This window comes from Chiloscyllium plagiosum, chromosome 15 (genome assembly GCF_004010195.1).
Source record: "Chiloscyllium plagiosum isolate BGI_BamShark_2017 chromosome 15, ASM401019v2, whole genome shotgun sequence".
Classification (NCBI taxonomy): domain Eukaryota; kingdom Metazoa; phylum Chordata; class Chondrichthyes; order Orectolobiformes; family Hemiscylliidae; genus Chiloscyllium; species Chiloscyllium plagiosum.
Window position 1 is genome coordinate 47,377,190 of NC_057724.1, and position 7,354 is coordinate 47,384,543.

Sequence of the window (7,354 nt, forward strand, 5' to 3'; positions counted from 1 at the left end):
ATGATACTATAATAACCTGCAGCTCTAATAGTATTTCTGTGAGGTCTTTAAAGCAATTGAGCAAGTGGATGTTTGTTCATATGACAACACCATTCACTCCCCTTATTCATTTGGAAGGAATGACAACTCTTCACACCATGCTTTGCCTTGACTTCTGGAATGTGACAACTGTAGCTAACTTCAAGAAGAAAGATAAATTATATTAGAAAACTATTGAGCTAGTTCCCTTTTTCCATAGTAGGGAAAGTTCTGACATATATTCTCCTGAATCGCTTACTCCATGTGGCTGAAGAAATCTATCCAAAGACATGAGGTAGATTTAGACCTTCCAGAGCAACCTCTGACATGGTCATTGTTGCCAGACCAATCTAAGTAAAATGTTGAGGAAACAACAGGAACTTTCTACTGTATTCATCTGACTGGAGCATTCTACTCAGTAAATTAAGGTTCTGTGGATTGTGCTTTAAAGATAAGAATGTCAAAGAAACTTCATTACAATTCTGTATAACTGCCATTGTCTTGAGTAGGTGATCTGAAACCGTCACCTTCAAAAGTTGGATCAGGGTCAAGCAAAGCTGTATGATAGTTCTTACTTTTCTCAATATGCCATTGCTGATAAGAAGATCCAGTGCCAGGTTAGCTGCACTAACTTGGCTTTCTAGAAACTGGAGCAGTTGAGTGTTTGACAACAAAGACCTCTGAAAATCAATAGGAAATCTAGCGTACAGAGTAGTTGTCATTGCCACACCCCTGTACCAAAGTGATACTGAAACAGTCTCAAACTCTAACGTGTCATTATTAATGAACTTCCATCACAAATGCCTCCTCTAGATTTCAAGGAAGGATGATTGAAGAAGCATTGCAGTCCTTGAAGAACATTCAGGCCAGTGCAAAATGAACCTGAAGTTGCTGTAGTGCATGCTGTCAGGGTAGCCAATAATCATCCCCTGCCAAGTCTCAAGTAGTTAATCTTCCAGGAAAGAATGAAATAAATGCTTCAAAATACTAACACTCTCCTTGAAGCAGTGCAGCATGGATATTCATGACTTGGATGAGCTTGTTTCCAATTGCTACCAATGGAATTAAAGGGAAAGTACTTTGCTAGTTATAGTCAGGAATGTAGGAGTTTTGATCAATAAATTTGTAGATGAAACGAAAAGTGGTGTGGTGGTAAATAGTGAGGAGGACAGCCTTAGATTACAGGAGAATATAACATAGGCTAGTCAGATGGTTGATTAATGGCAAATGGAACTCAATCCAGGTAGGTGTGAGGTGGTGTACTTGGGCAGGACAAACAAGGCAAGAGAATCCATGATTAATGGTACTACCCTGGGAAGCAGCAACGGTTAGAGGGACCATAGTGTGCATGTTCACTGGTCCCTAGTGGGATGAACAAATAGATAAAATGTTTAAGAAGATATATGGAGTACTTACCTTTATTAGAGTTGAGAGTGTGGTGCTCGAAAAGCACAGCAGGTCAGGCAGCACCACATTTTCGACTCTAATCTCTCGCAGCTGCAGTCCTCACTTTCGCCTAATTATCTTTATTAGCTGAGACATAGAGTTTAAGAGCAGAGAGGTTATGCGATATGAAAATTTGGTTAGGCCACAGCTAGAGTATTGTGTGCAGTTCTAAATTCCACATTATAGGAGGAATGGGACTGCAATGGAGCGGGTAAAGAGGAGATTTAGTAGGATATCGCATGGGCTGAAGAAAATTTGTTGTGAAGGGAGATTGATTAGACAGGAATTGTTTTTCTTAGACCAGAGAAGACTGAGGAGGGATATGATTGAGATGTATAAAAGCATGAAGGGCATAAACAGGAAAGACAAGGAAGAAACATTCCCTTTGGTGGAGGGGACATAGATTTAATGTAAGAGGTAGGAGGTTAAGAGGATATATGAGGAAAAAACATTTCCATTTGGAAGGAGATGGGAATCTTGAACTCACTGCCCACAAGGGTGGTAGAGATAGAAAGTTGAAACTTTATTGCTGGAACAGCACAGCAGGTCAGGCAGCATCCAGGGAACAGGAGATTCGACGCATCTGCAGACCTCACTTTCTCCTGGTAGAGATAGAAACCCTCATAACATTTAAAACTATTTAGTTATGTACTTGTGATGCCAGGCCATACAACACTGTGGATCAAGTCCTGGAAATTGGGATTAGTGCAGTTAGATGGGTGTTTTTAAAAAATGCAATCTTAATACGCCAAAGAGACTTTTCTCAGAGCTTTAAACCACCATGACTATGATTATTACTCATAAATAGCACAAAGGAAGATGGTTATGGTTGTTGGAGGACAATCATCTCAACTCCAGGCCTTCTCTCCTCAGAGTAGTGTCCTAAGCTCAATCAGCTTCACCAATTTCATTGATGGCTTCAATTCATCATAAGGATGCAGGTAGGGATGCTTTCTGATGGTGGTGCATTGTTCAACACATTGTTCACCGCTCCTCAGAAAATGAAGCGTCTGCATCCAAATGCAACAAGACCTGGTCAATATTCAAGCCTGGGGCTGTTAAGTGGCAACTAATATCCACACCATGGTAGACAATGACTACTTTCATGAAGAGAGAATCCAACCATTGTCCCTTGACATTTCATTATTTTACCATCACTGAATCCCCCACTATTAACTTTCTGGGCTTAGCATTGATCAAAATTTCAGCAGGTGTGGCACTCTGAACTGTCCCTATTCACTACCACACTCCTCCACTTCTCCTTTAAATCCTCCAATTTTCTTCAGCTCACAGGTGTGACCATAGGTATTGGCAATAGGCCCCAATTATACCTGTCTCTTTGTGGGGTATGGGGAATATTCCTTGTTCTAGCCCTACTTGGGACCTACCCACAACTCTTTCTCCTGTACATTGATGACATAATCAATGCTACTTTCCTCTCTTGTCCAGAATTGGAAAAGATTATCAACTTTGCTTTCAAGTTTCACTCTGCTCTCACGTGTAGCTGTTCCATCTCTGATGCGTCCCTTTCCTTCCTTAACATCTCTGTTTCCATTTCTGGGATAGGCTGGCCACTGATATCCATCACAAACCCACTGACTCCCAGTTATCTTGACTATACATCCTCACACCCTGCTTCCTGTAACAACTATTGCATTTTCTTAGTTTCTCCATCTCTGTCACATCTTTTCTGATGATGCCAGCTTCTACAAGTGGGTATAAAAATGTCCACCTTCTTCAACCAGCGCAGTTGTTGACAGGGCCCTCGGCTTGGTCTAACCCATCTCCTGCATTTCAGCCCTCACCCCCACCCCCCCTTCCTCCCACAATAATGATAGGGTTCCCTCTGGTCCTAGGCAAAAGTGAGGACTGCAAATTCTGGAGATCAGATTCAAGATTAGAGTGGTGCTGGAGAAGCACAACAGGTCAGGCAGCATCTGAGGAGCAGGAAAATCGATGTTTCGGATCCACTCTTCATCAGGAAGGTTCTTCCCTCTGGTCCTCACCATCCCACCACCATCCACATTCATAGGATCATTAGACCTCATCTCCTTCACCTCCAGTGGGATGCCACCACCAGACACACATTCCTCACCCTTCCTTTGTCAGCCTTCCACATGGACTGTTCCCTCTGGGATACCTTAGTCCATTGTTCCTCCATTCCCAACACCTTCCCATATGCCCATGGCACCTTCCCATGCATTCACAGAAGGTGTAGCATTTGTCTGTTTATTTTCTCCCTCCTCACTATTCAGACAGTTTCCAGGTGAGGCAGCAATTTGATATGCTTTTTGGACCAATTGATCTTTGGTCAATTTCTCTCTGAAGCTCACAACATAGTCTGGAAGCACAGTCTCTCAGCTTGGTTTGTCAATTTCTCTTCTATCAATTTAAGTATCTTCTTACTTAATGTCCATATATTAATTCAAAATGACTAAATCCTGTGTCTTCCAATAGCTTTATTGGTTTATCTCTTTGATTTGAAACACAAGTAAATACTTTTTTTTAATCCCGCTTCATTTTATTTAGGTCAAGTCATATCCCAGACTGAAATTTGGCTTGATAGAATTTAGTTTTCATCTTATTATGGTAGTCTTTCACTGAATCACAAGCATATTTGATTTTAACAATGAAACACTGTGTTACACAAACACAGTGAAGAAAATGTACAGTAAACCAATCTTTATACATTGAACACATTTGACAAAACATCACTCATTCCCTTGTCCATCATATCTCAAAGGTGTAACTGATAATTCAATTCCCAGTCTTCAGAATCTGCTAATTTCTTCCTTGAGTTTTGATACAACAATGGTTAGACCTTCTCAGCTTCAAATAACCTCTTCAGGGATTTAATCAAATACTGGTTAGGGTTAGGATCTGGAACCTACAAATTTAGCTCCTTACACTGAGGTAACTTATTTCCTACTAGTTCTGATTTATCTCCCTTCTTTAATGAAAACAATTTTACATATTTAGCTTCAACGAGGACTACTGCAAGCTCAATTGAAACCAAAAGGTACAGGTGTTTTACCCACACCAACAAAAAAACCAACCACCTGGATCCTTCTCACTGAAGCACAATGAACTACATTGAGAGAATTTCATAAATGTACAAAGTAAACAATGTAAACAAATTCCCATGGGACATTCAAAGATTTTTTTTTGACAAATTATTGCTTCAGACAGAATTACAAGTAAATAATTAAAATCCTTCATAAATGAGGTCAAACCCACATGCTACTTGTTCATAATCCAAACTTGACAATAAATGATATTTCACTAGATATTAATCACATATCTTGCAACATAATAACCACCAAGAACTTATTACTTCCAAGGCAGGAGAAAAGAGATGGAAAGCAGCAAAAAAAGAATGATCCATCTCAGCTTCAATTACGCACAACAGCTGGAACTGCAACTGAAAGCTGTATATTACCAGTCACTGTATAGACAAAATGGCACACCATTTATCATATCTGACACTAGGGGAAGCACTTAACTATGAGTGATAATTCTGTCAAAATGTATTGTTTTGATTTAATTAAAGACAGAATGTACAGGAGATTAATTAACTGAAATGGAGACTGAAGCAGATGAGGAAAAGGTGTAGTTCTTCAGAGAGAAGAGTCAAAATAATAGTTAATTGTTGTCAATAATGAGTAGTCATGAGTAGTTTGTTTTGAGTCAGAAATCCCTTTAATCCCTTTAAGAGAAGGCACCTTTTATTTAAAGTTTTGATGTGAGCTTCACAAAATAGCAAAACAAGTATATTTAATTGGTTACATGTATTTTGATCGATATCATTTCTATTAAATGTCAAAATTCCTTCCAGTCCTGAAGAAACTGTTACTTTTTCATGAAGTAGCATATAGTTCCATAGGCAACAATAGTGCTTTGCTTGCTTCTTCAATTCTTCATTCCTCAACATCCACAGTCAATGCCTGCAGGTTGTTCAATCACTGAAGAAATCAAAGGCAAGTCCTGTTTGTGGTACAATGAGTAAATCATTATAATGCCACTGAACACATGACTCTGATATCAGTTAGAAATGAGACACAAGCCCAGAATGAGCATATGGTGAAAGATGTCTAAAAGAGAGAATGGTATTTGTAGTAGTATATCTCATAATATGTTTGATAGCAAGTAAAGAAGTGTCATAGTACATTGAAGTTTGATGAATCTCACTTAGAAATAAGGAGCAAGCAGCCTCAGGTTCAATGTCTGTGCACTCACCTGCACCCCAGATATTTCAGACAAATACTTCAATATCCTGATAGCAGTGTTGACTTAAAATATAAGGAAAAATACTTTCCTTAGTTGACATTCACAGATTTCACACTTTCTATTAGGAGTCATTGAATAGCAATTTATAAAGTCTTTATGCAACTGGGAATAATAAATTCTATTGTGGAGTTCTGAATTGCTCCATGTTTTCGGGAATACATCAAATTTGCAACCCAGTCAAGCACTAAATAGCACCTCAAGAAGGAAGCTTGAGCTGATCTTAATTCAAGTCCCCAGCCAAGAAATAATGGCTTGATCTTCCAGTCTTCAGATAGTCAGAGACCCGATTAATCTGAAAATTGCACGTGGGACCCCACAAAAGTCTTGATGGGATGACTGTGAGGGAATTGCTTGAGAAGTTGAAACGTCTGATGGGCAATTTCCTGACATCTGGAACTCTCCTTGCTTTCATGCCATGAAAAGTGGATGCAACTACCACAGGGATTTCCTGCATTCTTTCTGGAAGAGTTCCTGCACTTGAGGACTGCTGCAATCCTCCATTAGAAAGTGGGCCCCAAACATCACAAATAAAGTACCATGCAACTTTTTGTCTTAAGCATTCAAAATAATCGCTGATCAAAGTCAATTCTTGCAAAGCTGAGATCAGGGGAGCTATTTTTGGTAAAAGTGAAAACAAATCCTCAATGGAAACATTGTGAATAAGACTGGCATATTTGAAAGTCTGACTGTTGACTGAATGCTGCATCTATTTGTGGATTACCACAAATTGAATTTGTCTGGAGGTTTGAAAATTGAATCCTGTAACTTTGGCACTCAAATGTAGATCAGACGCATGTCTCATGGAACAACAGGTTCCTTGCATTCACTTCCACTAAAGATCATAATGTGCTGACTTGCACACCGGTACACTGCAGGAATGCCCTGGAACTATGTGAAAGGGTGTGCAAGCTCATGGCTGGCATATTAGAGCTCCCGGTGAAGAAGGTCTACAGGAAGTATATCCTATCCCTGGGAGAAAAAAAGATGCCACCTCACTTATCTAATCCACCTGATGGTGCTCTGCCATCCTTGACATGTCCTTCCCATATCCATACAATAAATAGGTCCCCTGCAACTTGTCCATGATAAAGAACTTCATTACTCCTGGTATCACCTGCATGGTGTCCAATGAAGTGTAGCATCACAGATCTTATTCTTTTCAAGTGAAGTACTCAGAGAATCTTTGAGTAAGTGATGAGTTAATTGTGTAATTTTGACCGTATGCCCCCAGAAAAAAAACACTGAATATGTTTCATAGATCCACTTTAGGGCTTGAACAATAAATTAACACAAAATGTAAATAGCCCTTTAGTGTAACTTGAATTTTACATGAACACCAAAATAGCCAGTCACTGATAGGAAAGGGTGTTAAGACAAGTGCTGGCCACCAAAATACTTTGCAGTCTTTTTAAGAGAGCTTACAGACATTTTAAATTACAGCCAACCCATTAAAATCCAGAAGAAACTCACAAGTCTGGCAGCAGCTGTACAGAGATCATTAGAGATCCAGGTGGCTGCTCCTGGTATAGACTTCAATTCCTTCATCAAGATATGCTAAATGAGGGCAAAATGGATGCTTCACCTCAAAGACCTATCTTCACAA